This window comes from Planococcus citri, chromosome 5 (assembly GCF_950023065.1).
Source record: "Planococcus citri chromosome 5, ihPlaCitr1.1, whole genome shotgun sequence".
In the NCBI taxonomy this organism is placed as follows: Eukaryota; Metazoa; Arthropoda; class Insecta; order Hemiptera; family Pseudococcidae; genus Planococcus; species Planococcus citri.
The window spans coordinates 66,415,890-66,437,729 of NC_088681.1; the positions used below are offsets into that span (position 1 = coordinate 66,415,890).

The window sequence follows — 21,840 nt, forward strand, 5'->3', positions numbered from 1 at the left end:
ATGCGATAAACAGGAATCAATCTTACATAATATTCTTCTCACTTCTGTTTCGAATTTCAATAAGTATTTGTTCAAAAAAAAAACCACAAAAACACGACATGAAAATATTGATTTTTTGAGATTATTTCTTACAAGGGAACCTCTCGTAGTGTCCGCCTCCGATTTGAACGGGACCGCGATTTTTGGAAAGAGCATGTTCTAAAAACCCCCAAATTCAAATTTTTAGCTGTCCAAGTTCATTTTTCAATTTTTGGCGAATTTTTGAAAATCCAAAATTGAGTATTTTGGTGATATATAAATGCTTTTTTTTAAAAAAATTATTTTAAAATTAAAAAATCAAAAAAAATCAAAAGTTTCCCGTTTGTGTCGAAATTCTCAAAATTCACGCGAATCGCTGTATTTTGTCCAAAACAAACCCCCTCCCCCCCCCCCCGAGACCGAGTTCTGCCATTTCCAGCCATTCTGAAGCCTCCAGCGCTACTTTACAATTTCTCCAGAATTTTGAATTTGTTCCAGAAGGCGTGAACATGAAATTGGGCAGCTAAAAATAAAGTTGTGTGTCATACCTTCATATTCACGCCTTCTGGAGCAAATTCAAAATTCTGGAGAAATTGTTAAGTAGCGCTGGAGGCTCCAGAATGGCTGGAAATGGCAGAACTCGGCCTCGGGGGGTTTGTTTTGGACGAAATACAGCGATTCGCGTGAATTTCGAGAATTTCCACACAAACGGGAAACTTTTGATATTTTTGGATTTTTTAATTTTAAAAAAAGCTTGTCAAAAAAACACTCTTGAGGTGTCCCTCCCAAAATCGACTCAAATGTGGATAAACTCGTTAAACAAGTCGAGTATAATGCACGACTCGATTTTTAGCTGCCCAATTTCATATTCATTCCTTCTGGAGAAAATTCAAAATTCTGGAGAAATTTAAAAATCGCGCTGGAGGCTCCAGATCAGTGGGAAATGGCGGAATTCGGTCTCAGGAGGTTAATTATGGACAAAATACAGCGATTCGCGCAAATTTCTAAAATTTCCTCACAACTGGTGAAATTTTGATTTTTTTAGATTTCTTATTATGAAAAAAGCTGGTCAAAAAATCACTCTTGAGGTGTCCCTCCCAAAACCGACTCAAATGTGGATAAACTCGTTAAACAGATCGAGTATAACACACGACTTGATTTTTAGCTGCCCAACTTCATATTCACGCCTTCTGGAGCAAATTCAAAATTCTAGAGAAATTGTAAAATAGCGCTGGAGGCTCCAGAATGGCTGGAAATGGCGAAATTTGGATTTTGGGGGTTAATATCAGTTTTAGGATTTATTTTAAACATTTTTACTGATCAAGTACGTACTTTTTAAAAAAAAAGCATAAATCACCAAAATAGTCAATTTGAATTTTGGATTTTCAAAAATTCGCCAAAAATTGAAAAATTAACTTGGGCAGCTGAAAGTTTGGATTTGAGGGTTTTAGAACATGCTCTTTCCAAAAATCGCGGTCCCGTTCAAATCGGAGGCGGACACCTCAAGAGGATCCCTTGTAAGAAATATTCTCAAAATATCAATATTTTCATGTCGTGTTTTTGTGTTTTTTTTTTCTTTTTTTTTTTGAACAAATATGTATTTATTGAAATACGAAACAGAAGTGAGAAGAATATTATGTAAGATTGATTCCTGTTTATCGCATTGGATTTGTTCGTTCGAAATCATTGTTCTGACTTTATTGATGGAAAAAATATATTCATCTACTTACTTTCATTGGTAAGTAGGTACCTAGACCTACTGTATTAAAAAATTGAGATGGTAACATGTTGCAAAGTTGATTTCAAAAATTTTAAAGTTCGCGAAAAAATGTGATTTTTTGATTTAAAACGTGAAAAAAAGTTTTGATAGGTGAAGTTGACCCATTTGACCCCTATTTTTACATATCTGTTGAAAAAGTTGAAAAACCCATTCACTCAATGAAATGAACTCTTCACAAAAAAATCAAAATTCGAAAAAATTCAATTTTCAATTTCAAACATCAAAAAAAAGTTTAAATTTATTCAGTTGTCTTATGATGTATTTCATGAAAAAGTTGATAAAAATTACACTCACAACAAAAAAATAAATATTCGTTCATTTTTTGAATCTTTTCGAATTTTGATTTTTTTTATGAGGAGTTAATTTCGTCGAGTGAAAGGGGTTTTTCAACTTTTTCAACAGATATGTAAAAATAGGGATCAAATGGGTCAACTTCATCTATCAAATCTTTTTTCATGTTTTAAATCAAAAAATCGCAATTTTTCGCAAACTTTAAATTTTTTTAAATCAACTTTGCAACATGTTACCATCCCAATTTTTTAATATGTTGTTCAGCATGAAAAGCTGTCCATAATATATTTTTTTCAGAATTTTTGAGAGTCGGAACGATGTGAAAACTACGTTTTGAAATTTTTTGAGCTAATTTTTTGTATGAAAAAAAGTAGCAACACTGATTTTTATGATATCACGAAAAAGCTTTTCAAACCCCCTAACTATGGGAAAAAGTTCCATTTTGGTAGGTATCGCGGTTGTCGAGTAATCCACTGCTGAAATGGATGATATTTTAGGTTCACTGAAAACTTTGACCCCCCCCCTGGCTGCCTTTAAAAAGGGCTAGAGGGTTGCGATTTGCGCCATTGATCATCCCTTCGGAAGGACTTTCCACAGGAAAAATTTCAAAAAAATCGTCGAACCCCCCTACCACTTCTTGGTCCAATTGACGTGGAATGACCCAGTACCTACTTCTGTCATTTTTTTCTCAGTTTTATGTTTTTCTTAATGAATTGAAATTTAAGACTTTGGACGCCTGTTTCATTCACATTTTTCCATTCATTTACAAAAATTATTTCACCTACAGAAAAGAAAGAATATTGAATAAAAAAGTCAAAATTTATATCATTTTGTTTTTTCAATTTTAATTCTTTTTTTTTTTTTTTTTTTGATTTGTAAATCTGGTGTAATTTAGAAATTAACTTATGAACCGGGACAAATCATATTTGAAATGGATTCAATTGAAAACATCCCTTCCCCAATAAAATGAAATAATTCCAAAGGACTATTTTGATTCGGATTCTATATTTTCATTACTAGTTATGAATTTGATGTTTGAAAATGAAAATCTGAAATTGAATTTAATATTTATGAACTTGAACTTGGTTAAGCATATTTTCCAAATTTCATTTTTAAAAATCCGTTTCTTGTTCCTTTGTTTTTCAATCAGTTGATTGTGACTTCTATTGAACTTGGTAAGTTGGTAAGTATGTTTTTTACTTTTATCATAAAACTTACAGATCTGATCATTAGGTTTAAAATATTCGACTTATCTATTGTTTGTTGTTGCGAATTGAATTTATTTATTTCAAATTTATAATTTCAAGTAAAATTAAAACAATATATTATTTTTTAAAAAAAATTATGTTAGTTTAGTTTTATTTACAATGAAATTTGCCATTTTTAATAATTTTAAATTGATATTTTTGTAATTAAAGCTGGAACATTTTGCTGGTTTTGTGCTGAATATTTAGTAAATATAAATAAGTCTTCCCTTTTTTTATTCTTTTTTTAAATTTTTATTATTATTATTATTATTAATGATTAGTGCTATTATTATTTTTTAAATATAGCAGTGTATTTAAATTTTTATAGTTTTAATAAATCAGTTATTTCAATTCGTCAGTTTTATTTTTGACCAGTTTCAATACATTCGAGTTCGATATGTACGATCACAATATGAAATGCATGTCCTTTTTTTTTTTCAACTTTACAATGAATTAGAGAAATAAAATAATCTCAACATTTTCATTTTTTTTCCAAATTCGAAATTCAATCATGAATTTGTTTTTGAAATTGGATCAAAACTCAATTTCAATATTTGTCTCAAAGAGTACGTAGTCCTGTTTGTAGAAATCAATTCACTTTTATAGCCGCATAATCTGAGAATTTTTTTGGTCAATTTAAACAATTTTCATGTTTTATTTTCATTTATTTTATTATTTTTTTTTTCAGTCACGTTTTAATGCAATAAGTTATTAATTATACATACTTACTATCGAAAGTTTTAAAATGAATTAAAATTTGGTATTTTATAACAAATATTTCTTTTTTTTTATTCCAACTTAGTAGGCTAACGGAGGTGATTGGGTAGGTAATCTGATTTAAAAACAACGTTAAGTGTTAACGAAGAGCGATCGAATAAGCTTCAAGATCTAAATTATAATTATTTTGACAAGTTTCTTGTCTCTCTCGTAGCAGTTAATTACATTCCAATTCATATTACTCAACGACTTTTTCTGAAAACTGTGAGATCTTACAAAATGAAAAATTTAATAATTCAGCAGCTTTTGTTTCGATTTGATTAGATACAAATGTCTTCATAATAATACGAACACAGATTGTTAATCTGTTAACGTTGTTTACCATTACCGGTTATTAATTAATTTGTTTCGGCTAATTGATAGTCGTTTATTTACAAAATGTCGCACTTCTCTATCAAATCCGAATGATAAAATCATAATATCATCGAAGTAAATAATACTCAATAAATGTAATCGAACCGTACATCCTACAAAGTAATAAGTACATGTAAATTGCGAATTTATGTATCTACGTAGAGAACATTCACAATTACACACAATTTTATAGTACCTTCATTTATGCATGTATGTAATATGCAGATTATTTAGATCATAAATAGCGATAAAAAAATAAATATGGTTCCACGTATTGGATATTATATTGTCCTAACATGATAATAATATCGTTCTTCGTACGTTTTTCATTTTTTATTTTTCATTCGCATTTTTTTTTATGGAATATAAAATACCTAACTCGTTGAAAATATCATTATTACTGATATATGGGCGATTGGATTGGATTATTTTGTACTTATACGCTGAAAAATGAAATGAACTATATTCCTATTTGCTTATCGCGTGGTAACGACAGGGACAGGTATTCTTTTAATTTTCTCCTATGTCGTATTCGTTGATTTTGTTGGTTTTTTTTTTTCATACTAACGAACTGCGTGTGGTTTCCTTAGTAATATGGTAGTGGTAATGCTACTAGTATTACCACTTTGAAAGTATATTACATATTCACTGTCTAGTGCACACACCAGTAAACGTTCACAAAAAATACACATCGTTGAGGTGGAATTTGGAATTATTACACCATATGGCGAGTAAACAATACGGTTTTCTTCATTATGAAAACAACGCTAAATCGTTTCAACTGTAATTATTATTGCTAACACGAAAGTGTTAAATTTGTTGTATTTTTCTTTATGTTTTTTTTAATTGGAAAAAGTATTTGATCGAAGGATGAAGGGAGTTAATTAATTTGAGGTGTGGATGAGTCGAGTGTACAGATGAGAGAAGTATAATGATTGATGAATGATGAGTAATATGTACTCGTAGTCTCGTACTCGTGGGTTGAGATGAAGAAAATGAACGCGAGTTGCACGTGGCGGACTGGTGGTTGTTTAAAGGGTGGTACGGTTCGAAGAATGTTATAGTTTGGTACTCGCAGATAAGCTAACGAGCAAGCTGTATATAAGGTTTTGGCGAAGCATCCGAAAGCATACTTACCTGGCGTAGCGGTTAACCGTGATCATTAAGGCGGTTCCGTCAGGCTGAGGCTCTTCCATTGCACTGCGGATCAGCTGAGGCCTGCGAGTATCCCAAATGTGGATCACTCGGACGCGTAATTTTTGCTAGTCGGGATTGCGTCCGCGCAACCCCGGTTCCTTTATTAACATTGAACAATTAAATACATTCTTAGAGGTGCATCAATGTATTACATGTGCATGATGCATTATTATTGAATATGGTACGAGACGAGCATTAGGCATGTTTCTAGTTAGTTATAAAAATGCAGGTAGTGGTGTGGTGATTGAAGGATGCAGTTTTGAATTTTGATATGTATGACATATTTCCAATTTCCAAGTTGTATAATTAATGATGCTTTTATTACTGCATTTCGTAATTGCATTTCGTCTGAAGAAGATTAATTTCATTGTATTACCACAGGCACTGTGTCTTATCGAGTTAGAAATATTCAAAACGAATTGCTTTTTTTGAAGATTTGACAAAATTTGGTAGAAATTACACGAAACATAATTAAAAACTTGTTCAAACGATATCTATTTAAAAGCATGTAAAGCAAGAAAATTACCAAAGCAAAAATGCGATGAAATTTCTATTAAATTTGTCGAAAATTGCTAGAGATGTGTTGATAAAATGAAAACTCTTTTTAAAAAATCATTAAAAACCAATGAAAATTACCCATAACTGGTGAAAGGGTATTTTTCCTGGTAAAGTTGGTGAAATTCCCCTGTCCTCGGATTTTTAAAATTTTGATTAAACATTATTGGGTATACTTTTAAAAAGAATGTTGAAGTTTAAAAAATTTCCCTCACCCCACTCCCCTTGTCCACAACATCGGAAAAAATCATGCTTCAAAGATTTTTGAATAAAACATTTTGAATTCTCCTAAAATATAATATGGAGGAGACATGAGTCTAGTAACGTGAATATTTTTCAAAATTTTGAGGCCTCCCTAGGGGGAGTTATTGACAACAGAAATTTTGAAATCGCCGTATTTCCAAACTTTATTCAAGCTTACAATTTTTTTCCTTTCAAAAATACGAATATATCTGCATGAGTACTATGATGGGTATTTTTTTTTCAGATTTTTTCTTCAGATGGACCATCTTAAAACTTGGGAAACACTCAAAATTGTGTCTTTTGTGTCACGCCACCATTAAAAAAAGCGATACTGCCATTGATATCTCTGCAATTTTGCATGCAAATCTCCAAAAACAATAGAAAACCAACCAACTTCTTGAAACCCCAATTTTGTGGCCATAGGCACTCCCACCCCCATTTGGGGGCGAAAGAAGATTGACAAAATGGATATTATGTATATGAATCGCACTCGATGAACCGTGAACACGAATATAAAGTTGGATTTGCAGTTGGACCCTCTATAAGGGTCACATTACTGGAGGGGGGAGTGACCAAAAATTGAGTTTTTAGTGTAAATTCTTCATTGTAGCACAATTTACGCCACGTTCAAGAAGTTGCATGCCATAAATAGCGCTATTAGTCCGGCATATGACAATAGAAGTAATTGCACCCCCCCCCCCCGCCAATCCTCCGGGACAACTTTTTTCTTAAAGGAGACATCCTAAGGAACATTTCAAAGCAAACTTGCCCAAAAAAAAGTTGGCCTTACTTACAAAATGGCGGCCATTTTGATTGACAGGTCAGCCGAAATCGCAGATTTTGCGTTTCAACATAGGACTTGTACGAAATTTTTCAAACCTTACAAAGGTAGATCAAAATAAAAAATGAGAAAAAAATCAAAATTTTACCAAATTGACCAAGAAAGCTGAAATTTGGGATATACCCTATTTTCGACATGTCAAATCGATTGGAAACGGTTTCAACCCGTTTTGAGCAGTTCTGGAGCCTCCAGCAGATTTTTGAAACTCGAAATTCCCACAAAATTCCATCAAATTGTAGTTGTAAAGCTGAAATTTATTCTAAAAACTAATTTCAATACGCTACAAAGTACTGCAGGTGAATTTCAAGTCGTTTTGGAGCCTCCAGTGACTTTTTGAAAATTCCTGAAGCCTCCAGCAGATTTTTGAAACTTTGTTTTCTCAAAATTTCATCAAATAGAGATACTTATAAAGCTGAAATTTACTCCACACTCCAATTTTAACACCCTCTGAAGACGACTTCAGGTGGGTTCAAGTCATTTTAGAGCCTACAGCGACTTTTTTGAAAATTACTGGAGCCTCCAGTAGATTTTTGAAACTTGAAATTTCCTCAAAATTTCATCAAACTGAGGTGGAGAGTCGAAATTCATTCTGCAAACTAATTTCAATTCGCTACGAAGTTGACTGCTGGTAGATTTCAAGTCGTTTCGATACCTCCAGCGACTTTTTAAAAGGTTATATTATGGCGTTTTTTTTTTAAATTTAAATTTCCTAAAAGTAGCTGGAAGCTTCAGAACAATTTGAAACCACCATGTAGTCTGCGAAGTAAATTTCAGCTTTACAACTCCAATTTGATGGAATTTTGTGGGAATTTCGAGTTTAAAAAATCTGCTGGAGGCTTCAGAACTGCTCAAAACGGGTTGAAAACGTTTCCAATCGATCTGGCATGTCGAAAATAGGGTTTATTCCAAATTTCAGCTTTCTTGGTTAATTTGGTAAAATGTTGATTTTTTCCCTCATTTTTGACATAAATTGTATTTTCAAAAATTCACCAAAAATCGAAAAACGCACTTAGCACTTGAAATTTTGACAGGTGATAAATTTTTGCATGATCTTTCGATCTATCTTTGTAAGGTTTGAAAAATTTCGTGCAAGTCCTATGTTGAAACGAAAATCTGCGATTTCGGCTGACCTGTCAATCAAAATGGCAGCTATTTTGTAAGTAAGACCAACTTTTTTTTGGGCAAGTTTGCTTTAAAATGTTCCTTAGGATGTCTCCTTTAAGATAAAAGTTGTCCCGGAGGATCGGCGGGGGAGGGGGTGCAATTACTATGTTTCACAAAAAATTCAATTTTTGGTGAACGTAACGCCTCGAATGTGGCCTTTAGAAGGGATCAACTGTAAATATAACTTCATATTCGTGTTCAGTATAGGATTATTCGCAAACATTGCGCATTAATGATGCCGAATATTTTGGAAGATTTATCATTCCTAAAACTGAAAAAATATTTTGGAATGCACGTGGTGCCAATTTTTTATATTTTTGAAAGAAGAGAAATTTTGTGTGCTGTGCTCCAGACAAACATTGTTGGAATTTGACCATTTCTTGTAATTTTTAAAATGTAGGTATGTAGGTGTAGGTACATAAGTACGTCTATACAACTGTTCGTCAAATTCTTGACACCTTGGAAGTACAGATTAGAACCAAAATTTCAGGTGATCGAATAAATAAATTAAAATTCATGAAGGTGATTGAAATTTTGCTGAAAGCTTTAAGTAAGTACATATATCGACTGAAAAAATTGTGTGATTTTGAATTCAGAAAACATAACAAGTACTAACGTAATTACTAGCTACCTACTCGTAGTTCCAACCTACTCGTACATACGTGAGGGTTCCCTGTCACAGAAAAATCTAAACCTCCTTTCACTAGCAACATAGGCAACTCATCATGAGGTCGTGTGTGACTGGTATTGAAGGGGTCGACTCATTATTCAGAACAAACATTTGAAAACAATTGCTCAAACATGGGTAATTTTTGCAATTTATTTTTGAAAGCGTAGAAAAGGCGACATTTTACAATACTCGCATACTGCTGTTTGTGTTTCTTGAAGAGAACAATCACTCTATCTTGATGGAGACGAATAATTTGAAAAATCACTATAAAACAAATTGAAAATTTTTTGCAATAATTTTTTGCTATTCGTTTTTTACAGAGTCTAGGTACTCAATAGCTACTTTGTTGACATTTATTTATAGAAACTAAGTACTACATCTATTAGATACTTATTGCTTGATTCAGTTTCTTCAGTGCCTTTTAAATTTTTCATCATTTTTGCCATCAAAACTCACCTAATTTGTGAGTGCATTTCTAACTTTTTGACTTCTGAAAATTGTTGAATGGAAGACATAACACACTAGGAAGCCCTGTAACTTATTAAAAATGATCAATTGCAATTGGTTTTTAGGTGTAGCCAGCATTTGATGACAAATTCTCCAACAAGGACTAGGGAGGTAGATACATATGTATGTGTATAACAAGCTTTTAGAGCATTTGAATCATTGTAATTTACAAACTCAAAACTGAGCCTGAAAAACACAATTGCATGTGATTGATTAAGTATATGGAATAAGTATACATATATTGTTTTAACTAAAAATTTTCATTTCTGTTTTGTTTACTTTTCTTAGAATCAAAGGAGAATTCATATCAGCTAGTCAACCACCTTTCTGTGGCTCCTGGAATTGAAGACCAATGTGTTGTGTGTCCACTGGAGGACATCGCTACTCTCTGAGGTTGAGGTTCAGTAGTGTTGTATACTTATGTGTGAGCTTTAGCGCCGCATGGTATACTTTTTTTTGCAGTGTTGTGTGCCTTTGGGTGGACCGTGCTCTTCTCAGGGGTTGTAGTTCGGTAGTGGTAGTGATGCTGTCAGGGGGACCGTTGTCCTCTTGGGGGTTGTAGTTCGGTAGTGGTAGTGATGCTGTTGGGAGGACTGTGTTCCTCTCACAGGTTGAGATTTAATAGTGCAGTATTGGCGAGTCCGCTATCACCAGGAGCGCTACTGTCACATGTTGATTATGGGATACGAGGTTATCACACACCATTGTTGATTATGGTGGTGTACAGATTTAAGATGTTTTTTCAATTAATTATTGAATTATATTATTGTTTTGACGAAAGTGGATGATTGTAATGTGAAAGGAATATGATGCCATATATCACAAAGTGTACATTATTCTCAAAAATCATCTTCATGAGAAATGATACTGTACTAGGGTGTCCAAAACTTAGTTCATGTTATCAAAATTCGCGTATATCTCAAGAACGAAGCCTTTAGCAAAAAAAACTGATGACATTGATCTGAAAGTAAATTTAATCCTCTACAATTTTGTTCATAACATTTTCCATCTTTGGATGTACTGTTCCCTCAGAAATTCAACTTTTATGCCAAAACATACAAATGTCAAAAAATGAAAAACTGTTTACGTGCGTGTATCTCAAGAACCAAGCATCCTAGGGAAAGTTAATTACACTCTACTAAAAGAAAATTTCAGCCTCTACAATTTTGTTCATAACTATTTTTATCGTAGGATGTACTGTTTGTCCAGAAACTCAACATTGATGTCAAAATGCATGAATTCAACATTGTTCTTCATTTGTGAAATTCATGTTTTTTGACATAAAAGTTGACTTTCCTGACGAATGGTGTATCCCAGTGAAAAAATGGTAAGGAACAAAATTGTAGAAGATAAAATTCCCTTTCAGATTAAGGTTATCAGTTAGTCCTAGGAGGCTCCGTTCTCTAGATGTATGCCAACTTTTACAATAAACCCATTGTTATCCTAATGTTTACTGTAAAATCATCCCATAACCAACAGCCTGCAACCAAAATCTGTAGAGCGCGTACTTTGGTAGCGGACTTGCCAATACTACATGTGTGAGCTTCAGCGCCGCATGGTATGCTTTTTTGCAGTGTTGTGTGCCTTTGGGAGGACCGTGCTCCTCTCAAGGGTTGTAGTTCGGTAGTGATAGTGATGCTGTCAGGAGGACCATTGTCCTCTTGGGGGTTGTAGTTCGGTAGTGTGGTGCATTCTCTTTGTGAGAGAAGCGGTACCTTCATGCAGTTATCTGAATCCATTTTCATCTACTTTGTCATCATCTGGGAAATGGATGCTGAATTCCATACAAATGTACGGAGATCCCATTGGAATTTTGAGGGGAACAATATTCCGGAGGTTATCTAAAGAGTTGGTGCTTTTCAAGTGCATGTTGACTGGTGAGTTTTGATTTTTACATTTTTTTTAAAAATTGCTTCTGCTGTTATATTATGCCTAGTTTTTTTTTTTAGTGATTTTTGTGATTGATTCTGCAATTTTTTGCTTAGTGCGCATAACAATGCTTAGTGTGTACTCAGATGTTTTAGTGGATTTGCTGCTTAGTATATCAGTGATTGTTTCAATTTAGTTGGTAGTTTTGTGCCATTGGGAGGATGGTAGCCCATCTTAGAGGTTATAATTCAGTAGTGTTGTATACTCCATGTGTGAGCTTTAGCGCCGCATGGTATACTTTTTTGTTGTGTTGTGTGCCTTTGGGAGGACCGTGCTCCTCTTAGGGGTTGTAGTTTGGTAGTGTTAGTGATGCTGTCAGGAGGACCGTTGTCCTCTTGGGGGTTGTAGTTCGGTAGTGATAGTGATGCTGTCAGGAGGACCATTGTCCTCTTGGGGGTTATATGTAGTTAGGTAGTGTGGTGCATTCTCTTTGTGAGAGAAGCAATACCTTCATGCAGTCATCTGGGTCCATTTTCATCTACTTTGTCATCATCTGGGAAATATGGAGATCCCATTGGAATTTTGAGTGGAACAAGATTCCAGAGGTAATCTAAAGAGTTAGTGCTTTTCAATTCCAAGTTGATTGGTGAGTTTTGGTTTTTATATTTTTTTAAAGATTGCTTCTGCTACTATATTATGCTTAGTTTTTTTCAGTGACTGTTGTGATTAATTCTGCAACTTTTTGCTTAGTACGCATATTCATTGCTTAGTGTGTACTCAGATGTTTTAATGGATTTACTGCTTAGTATATCAGTGATTGTTTCAATTTAGTTGGTAGTTTTGTGCCTTGGGGGAGGACTGTTGCTCCTCTCATAGGTAATAGTTCAGTAGTGTTGTATACTTCATGTGTGAGCTTTAGCGCCGCATGGTATACTTTTTTTTACAGTGTTGTGTGCCTTTGGGAGGACCGTGTTCCTCTCAGGGGTTGTAGTTCGGTAGTGGTAGTGATGCCATCAGGAGGACCGTTGTCCTCTTGGGGGTTGTAGTTCGGTAGTGATAGTGATAGTGATGCCATCAGGAGGACCGTTGTCCTCTTGGGGGTTGTAGTTCGGTAGTGGTAGTGATGCTGTCAGGAGGACCGTGCTCCTCTTGGGGGTTGTAGTTCGGTGCCATCGGGAGGACCGTGATCCTCTCAGGGGTTGATGTTCGGTAGTTTGTTATACTTCATGTGAGAGCTATAGCGCCGCATGGTATACAAATGTTCGCGTTTGTTGAAGCTGCGCCACTTTTCAATCATCCATATCCGTTGAACTGGTGGGTTACAATTTTTTTTTTTTTGCTTTAAAAGATTGTACAATGTACATATTTTTGCTTATTAGTCATAGTGCTAGATTAGTGTAACAAAATGTAATGTCAAAAAATATACTTAAGTGGGAGGGGGCCCTACTCAACTATCACTCATGGTTTCCTTTTTTATTTCCTTTGGTTTCATTAATTAGTTCGTTTTTAGTGGATATTAGTTTCTTTGAGTTTCCATTTTGCAGTCTTCTAATGGATTACAGTTCCTGTTTTAATTTTAATTTTTGGTACATTTACATTTTCAGTTATGGATTAGATACAATTTAATATTATTATTGCTTCAATCAGCACTGAAAGAAGGTGGGGTGAGCAATTTTCTCTAGACTCAATTTTCTACGTTTCCCACGAAGAAAGGACCTGAGACGAACTGTGAATTATTATTCATACTGATTCTGGACTTGCGAAATGCATTGAAAAATTTCAAAATCTTGAGTGAATTGAATGATTGCTGAATTTCAATAATTTTTCGCGGGTTGATCCTTTTCTGTGAGGGGAGGCAGAGGGGCCAAAATGGCATTCACTTAGGCATAATTTGCCTCACAACAGCTTCAAGTATAGGAAATATAATATCTGAAAAAAGTTGTGTTTGAATTTAACTACATATCTCATTTCCAAGTTGAAAAGGAGGAGTGAGGGTGATTAATACATTAAATCATATTCATCAAGGTTTTAAAAAAATTCAGCATGTTTTAAAATTCATGGAAAAAATCAACAGAATCACGCCATAATACGATATCATTGTCATAAGTAGACACTTTTATCGTATCAATTATTTACGAAAAATTTGCCGTGCTTTAATTAAAGCGAAAACTTGTAACAAGTGCGAGAAAAAAGTATGAATAAATAAACTAAATGGTAAAAATCGATAATTTGGATCAAGATAACACGTGACGAAATTTCACCGCCCTTTTTACTGCTAGTAGGTAATGATGTTTTCAATGAAAAATTCATAAATTACTACTGCTATTAGAAATGCGACAGCAATAATATGGAAGGGCCTGTTCGCTTAATTGTACAATACTTAATATTTATTATAGGACTGCATTTTGTTTTCTGTATAAAATCATGAAGTGACTAATAATTTTTCTAAAATTTGCTGTATTTTTTGGTGGAAGAAAAACGAACTACTCCTTGAGAAAATTTACAATACTTCACCCTATTTTCAAGTCAATGCCAATTTATAATTAGGTATTTAAATTGTTGCTAAAGGAAGTTGAAAAATTTCAAGTGTGATTAATTTTGCGATGATTTTTCCTAATTTTTTTTGTTAATCAATTTTCATATTTTCTTTTTTGCACTTTTCTTCCGACTTTCACCTTGTTAGACTTGAAAAATATTTCGTAATTTCAACGTTCAATCGACAAAAATCTCGTACTTGGGAGTAGGTCCTGGTACCTGAATTTTTATTGCACCGCCCTAGTTTTAAAAATAATTTTCGAAAAAGTTAAGAATTACTTATTTAATCACTCGTACTTGAAGGGTGAAGCCTCTTCTTCCTCTAAAGCTATCTCTTTCTCATAATATGTAGCATATTAGGTATAAACGTGCCTAATTTCCTGGAATATATTTTTTCAACGATCAAAATTAATACACAAACGATGTATTTTCATTATTATTCTATCGATAATTCGTTGTATATACTATTCGCTTCTCACCACTTATAATAATAGTTATAGCGGATTCTTTAGCGGAATATCAATTTAAAAAAGGGTTAATTTATCCGGTAATAACATATATCGTAGCGGTTAATTAACCCATTTTTCGAACCCTTTTCTTACCTACGTTTCTGTTTACGCCTCGCTTTCTTCCTCGTCTCACTTCTTTCATTATTCGGAAGGACCGCGCATTATACATACGAGTAGATTGGATAAAATATGTGCAATATTCAACGCGATGATTCTGTGCCCGTCTCTTAGGCAGGTATTTACAGTATTAGATACCTAAATCATGGGTATATTTTTTATTCGAAAGGTATACACTGTGTAATCCTTTGAAAGCAATTTCCGTTTATTGTGGGAGCGAAAACTATAAATTCACTATGTAAAAAGGAAGTCCCTCGATTTATTTTCGATTATCGAAAGTAATATATTAATTATTATAATTTAACGAACATCAAGAAAGTGGTAATTTTCTTCGCTTAGTCTCTAAGGTTTTAATCGAGGTGATTTTAGGTGAATTTTAGTGCCTTGAATAAGATTAAGTATGCATTTTGTTAGGATTGTTTGATGCATCTGTTGCCTGTAATTGATGAAGTAGGATGAGGAATTTGAAATCTGATGCTTTTTATGTTCCATTCGAATGATGGTCTTTCAGGTGAATAAATTAATACTTCAACAAGTTGACCAGTTGCGGAGAATTCCGCAACAAATTCTACATAAAACGTATAATGTACAATAATGAATTTCGTGTCAATCAATTATTCTCCATTATTTGTTAGAAGTTAAGTTAATTTCAATAATTTAATTTAAACAAAATACACTTGAACTTGGCTAAACCATATATGCAGGAGAATAATGGATAACAAATTTCCAAGTGAAGAAGAAGAACTGCAGAAGTTTCATTTTTTTCACTCAAAATCCATCTATAGCTGGATGCTGGACCCCATTACTTTTTAATTTTTTTATACCATAATAAAGAAATTTTATCTTCTTTCCATTGATACATATAATTTTTTTAAGATCTGCATCCCTTTACCCGAGCCTAAATGGGTCAATTGTCAATTCATTCCTGTTGTCCAGTTACAGAGAAGTTGATGGTTTTTTTATTGCCATCGTTTCTATGGTTTCAAATGAAAATTGAAAATATCATAGGGTATTTTGAAATAATTGGTATTTTTTTAATCAGCGTTTTCTCTCATGAATTCGTTGGTTTTTTATTTTAAAAATTTTTCTAATCAATTACGTAGGTAAATCCTAAATGAAAAAAAAATGCACGAAAAAAATATGAATTTTTATTTTCTGTAGGAGTGTAGGCTGAACCAGGGGTGCGAACAAATCAAATCAATTTAATAGACTGAAGTCTCTGTCTCTTTCAACAAAATCTCATCAATCTTTTTATCAATCAGCAGATCAGCACAGCAACTCACTCTTGACTCTTCATCAGTTCATCTTCACTCATCTTATCTTTTCATGTTTTCACTATATTTTCACTTTTCAAAAATGAAAATTACACAAATTTGAAAAATTTGGCTAAAAATGTCTTTGTATGACGTCACACAAATATCAACCAAGGTTTCAGAAGTTTCATGGATGTTTCCAAGACTTCAAAATGATAGAGGTACTGCGGATCTATTTTCGTGATGGAAAACCAAAACATTCTCATATTTCCAAAATCCAAACAGTTTTTAATTACAATTTTTTTGGAAAAATGTAAATTTTCAAAAAGATTCGAAGGCATTCGCTCAGGTAAGGAGGTTTCTAAACGTCAAAATTGATTCGCAAAAACCAAAAACGGCCGTACAATCGGCGCAAAAGGTACCAAATGGCTCCAAGTTTTGTGTATTAATAGTTAGATTACCTACTAATTGCTGTAAAAGTGCAAAAACTCGTGTCACGTTTGGCAACACCTGTAGAATTAATGTTAACGATGAATTCGATTCGACGAGACTTTTACTTATCAAAAAAAAAAAATGATTCATAGAATAAAATAGTGCGTTCGAAATGTTTTCCATTTTTAACTGGTTTTATCGGGTCTATTGTTAAGGGTTATGAATTGTCACTTCGTTGATATTACGCATCAATACGATAAAATACTTCCCCTCGGTTTGGTATCCGGAGTTTCTTATCGCATAAGTGCAGAATTTTACCGAGTTACGCGAATTGAGTCTTAGTTCTGTGTATTTATTTCGGTGATTTACCTGTCGATTGTATCATTTCTTTAATCGGTGAAGAAAAAGGTTCGCGTAAGTTTCGTTCATTTCAGATATGTAGGTGCTAATTAGACCCTTTGATTGATTATTTGCACTGAGAAAAATGTATAGTATAAATTACAATAAATTTATAGTAAACGTGCTCCAGTTTTGGAATTATAGTCAAAATTACTATAACTATAGTAAATGAAATACTATAATTATAATAAAAAATACTATAATATAGTAAATATTACTATAAGTATAGTACTTCATTTACTATAGTTATAGTAATTTTGACTATAATGCCAAAACTGGAGCACGTTTACTATTAATTATGATAATTTTTACTATTCAAATTTTTCTCAGTGTGGTATCTTGCAAATTGATTTGTTTATTTGAAGAATGAAAAATTCGAGAAATATTCGAGTTGGTTTTTTTTTTTGAGATTTTTATCGCGTTGTTCGGATTATTCGATGTACTCGTGTATTTCGATTCGTTTGTTATCACAGGATGAAAAAAGTGGAGATTTTTTTTCTTGATGGCGAAGAATGCTGTTGGAATTATTTGGATCTGTGCTAAAATGGAATCCTGTATTTATTACGTGTGTAAGTTATGTGAGTTAATGTATTTACTCTAATAATTTTCAAATATTGACGCAGCGGTGGAACGGGGGGGGGGGGGGTAGAAGATCAAAATGTTTCTTAAATGAATTGTACGATTCTTAATGTTCAATATGACCTCTGTAGGGTGTTCAGTTTCGGGCAATTCTCTTGCAAATCGACCAATAAATGTAATCAATAAAACCCCTCTTTCTCCAACAAATGAGGCCACGTTTTAGCGCAAAAATAAACCATCGGATGAGAGGTGTGATTGTTGTGATTTTAATAGTAACTTTTTCGAGAGGGGAAGAGGGGGAGTTAAAGTACAAAATTTGAGACCCTTCGAAAAATCGACCAATTTAGATGAAATAATTATGAGAATAACGAATGTGAGGACAACTTTTCATTAAAAAAATCAAAATTGGAAAATTGTTTGTCCCTTCAGTTATGGTGTTAAGAATCACTAAAAGGAGGGAGGGAGTTGGGGACGTAAGAAAATTCTTCCTTGAGTTGGAATAAAAAAAATGAAAAATGTTGGTTGAAAATTCTCGATTTTGATAAAATGTTTTCAACTTAGATTTAAAATTTTCAAATATTTCAAATTTCGATGAAATCATTTAAATTTTGACTAATAATCTTCAAATTCTTTCTCTGAAAAAGGCAATGATGTCAATTTTTTTGACCTAACAAAAAAATTGAAATAGAATTTGAAAATCCACCATCAACACCGATTTAAAGTGCTGAATTTTATTTTTCGATCCTTGGCAAATTCTCAGAAAACATTCGATTCGTTTCTCAGGAAAAAAATACCGAAATTTGATGGAATTGATTTGTTTTCTATTTCGATCTGCTGAATTGATCGATAATTATAATTTTTAATCGCTCTGGTGCCTCGAATAAATTCTTGGATTCTATTTTTTTGAAAATAATAGCTATAGAGAAAATCACTTCGATTATTCTAAAACGTACTTGAAAATCCTCAAATCGACTGGAGGCTCCAGAATAGCTGAAAATCATCACCAATTGATTCTGTAGGTCTAAAATAAAGTACGTACCTATTTGCCAGATTTCTATGTTTATTTTTCTGAACATTTTTTTTGAAAATGATTCACCTGGTCTAAGGTTATGTATTTTTGAATGCTGTATCAATTTTTCCTCTTCCAATTCAAAAAATGTTGTTTTCGATTAGGATAGCTCTTTTATAAGAATATTGTTTTTCAAAATTTGTCAAGTGATATTGGGGGGGGGGGCAAAAGAGGTACTCAATCACGTTGAATTTTCAGTTTGTTTCCGTTGGGGCATCATTACAGCTTTTTTGACACCAATTCTTTCAAATTGAAAATATTTTTGTGTTGTTCCTTCCTAAACATGTGTTAGTGTTTTAAAAGGCTTGATAAATTTTCACAAAAATGAGATTGAAAAGGCCAAAAAGGGGACAAAAAGTTCCATTGATCTGACCAGTGAACGTCTCTTGAAATTTTCTCCATTCGATGAAGCCTACTTTCGATTCGAGTATCTGACCCGAAAGGTACATATTTTGGAGTATAAGTAATTTTTATGGCAATTTGGCAGTTGAAATTTTGCACATCGTCAAGTTTCTTATTTACTTACATATTTCACTTTCAAAACGCTTATGACTAGAAAAAAGTGAGTACATCTGGGTAGATTGCAAAAAAAAGAAGTCAGTGGATTTGTGCCAAATTCAGTGAAGACCTTCATTATTTTGAGTCTTTGAGATGGAAGTCTTTTTAAAAAAATTTTAGCTGCGGAGGTGCCCTTGGAAGAAAGATATGAGTATTTTTTTAAAGATGGGAATTTTTGAAAAGAATCGTAGTGTTTTCTCTCTAACTCCGCCCTATAATCTCTAAAAGAAAACAATTTTCAGTTCCAAAAGATGATATTTGAAATTTTGCATGGATCCGTGACTACTTGTTGGATTCTTTTGAGTTATTGAAAATTTTCAAATCGCTTATTTTTGGGTGAATTTTTGTTGGTGAAAATATTTAGGAATACTTTAGTGTCAATTTTTTGGTCTTTAGTGCCAATTTCACAAAGTCGAGGAATATGGTCCGAAGCTTGTAAAAATTTCCTGAGTTACTTAAATTGGCAATCCATTACCAAACAAATTTTCAAAATACAAATTTATCCACTCGATATGACCTTAGTAGTGGTTTTGAATTTTGATCACATGGCCTGGATTGACTCAGAATCTCAAATAGTTGGAGGGGGGCTAGGGGCTGAAGCGAAAAACCACGATTTTTTCGTAAATTTTCCCTGTTTGCGCACCCAATTCTCTCCTCAATGGGCACTTCCGGAGCTAAAAAAATTTCTGAGTAATCTTCAACTTTAAATTCAGGTCTCCTTTGAATTTTATCAAAATCCTTCGGTTTTTTTCGCGATTCACCCCAAAGTACATTTGCTATGAAATCTTTGTAGCCTGTGAAAGAGAGAAATCTTCATTTTAGGGACTTGCTATATTTCTAGGTAGTGTGGTTCTAAAGTAGGTAGCCAAGAAGCCGAAATTTTGATTTGTAAATATTTTACAATTTCTTCAACATGATAAATGAACTTGAATTCAAAAATGAGCCCAACATATTCTCGTTAGATTGTGTCCTTTTCTGGAAGCTCATCGTCCAATAATTTCATCTCACGTTCGGTTCATCCTAACTCGCCCTCCTCATCGCAGCTTCCATTTGGTATAAAGCTAGACAATTCGATTGCTCCGTTTTTATTTCCTTAACGAATATTTTTCAACATTTTTTGACAAATTAATCCCCACCAATTTCGAATTTGAATCCCCCCCCCCGTTTACAAAAAAAATGAATAATTTTTTACCCATATTTTACGACACTTTAACGACTTTCGATCCGACTTTTTCTCCATCCACGACCGAAAATCGTCGGCTATCGCCTTTGTGGGCCATTTATATGTACCACACAGACGTACACATACACGTACGAAATATTCACTCGTATTCACGTGTATCATTTTTTTTTACACTCCGAACATGTATACACCATAGGACTAAGATCTCAACCGGTTGGACGGCGCGCAGCAGACATGAAAGAAACCGCTTATGACGTGTTTAAAATATATACTTTTATATAAAACAACTATAAAAATGACCAGTTTCATAAATTTATTTATTGTATAAATCAGCAGCGCCGAGAAATGGTGTAGTTTCCTTAAATATACGTTGTTAAAATGTCATTGAGCCGCACGGCTGCGCTACTTGCTATTGTGTGCAAACGCGTCTAGCGCTGGTTGGCCAGCATCCCCCCCCCCCTTCACCCACTCTGAAAAATCTCCGCGAGTTTGTTTTTATCAAAATGTTGAAAAAAAAAATTTTTACGATTTGTACTACCCATCGGTAATCAGTACCTACCTGCCCGAAAAAGACGAATAAAACGATATAAAAAAATAATCGCGCAGATAAAATATTTATTACTTTTTTTCTCTCTCCTCCTCTCTTTTTATTATTATATATTTTTAGATTTGATTTGATTTTTTTTTTCTTTTTACTCTTCATCTGGTTGCTATATACGAGTATGTAAGTGCTGCTACAGTATGTAAGATGCAGTTTGTATTTGTAAAAGGCTATAGTGAGATTGCAGCTGAGGCGGGTGGAAGAACAGAAAAAAAAAACTAGCTACACAAATTTTTAGTTATGTGTACTAGAGACCGCAGACCCGACGAAATCTATAAAAACCAACGGATTTGGAATTCTCTTAAAAAAGGAATATTTTAAACGCGTATATATTTCGCTGAATCTGTCTGTCTCCGTCACTCGATAGTCTTAATACCATTAAAGCTTATACCTGTTCCGTTCTAACATCAGTAGCAACGACCGGGGTGGCCTTAACCCCTCTACCCCCCTTTCCTCATCCTCTATATTACCTATATCGATGTATATGATATATCGTAAACCGTAAACTCCTCGTGTAGATATCTGCCGATTATTAATTTCAAAACGTGTATCTGGTAATGTATCTGTTTTGGGTAAAAATTTGCCATTTTAAGGGATATTAATTTGTTGTATTGGTATTTTCGAAGCATATGTATCGAGCTAGTGGAAAATGTCTCTGGGCAGGTGGATTCGTGGAATTGATAATTGATCGCTTTCAGGCTGCAGGTTCTTGCTTCGGTTTTTATTTATTTTTTTATTTTCGTTGTAATTTAATTAGAAGAAATGGGTCAAAATACCTTCGACATGTTGCTTATAATTAAATTGGCGATCCGATGCTTATATTTTGAGATGTTTCGTTCATTTTTTTAAAAGCTGAAATATCCCATGAAAATGTGATCGCAGATGTGGAAAGAAAACAGGAAAAAAAGAGTTTATTTTTACCATATTTTTTTCAATTTATTTTGTAGCCACAATTTCGAATAAAATTCAATTACTTCTTTGCGAAAAAATTTGATACTCAATCGATTTTTGTTTATTGCTCCTTATTAAAATTAACTACATATGTTTTGAAAGGCTTCGAAAGCCTTTTGAATCTCAATGTTCTTCTAGTGC

The 21,840-nt window shown here is 33.4% G+C and overlaps 1 non-coding gene across 1 annotated transcript; it reads left to right on the top strand.

The window, feature by feature from the left end:
• Positions 1–5,596: 5,596 nt before the first annotated feature.
• On the top strand, positions 5,597–5,760 carry LOC135849563 (U1 spliceosomal RNA). Its single transcript, XR_010559578.1, has one exon. It is a non-coding gene; the product is annotated as a U1 spliceosomal RNA (small nuclear RNA).
• Positions 5,761–21,840: the final 16,080 nt, after the last annotated feature.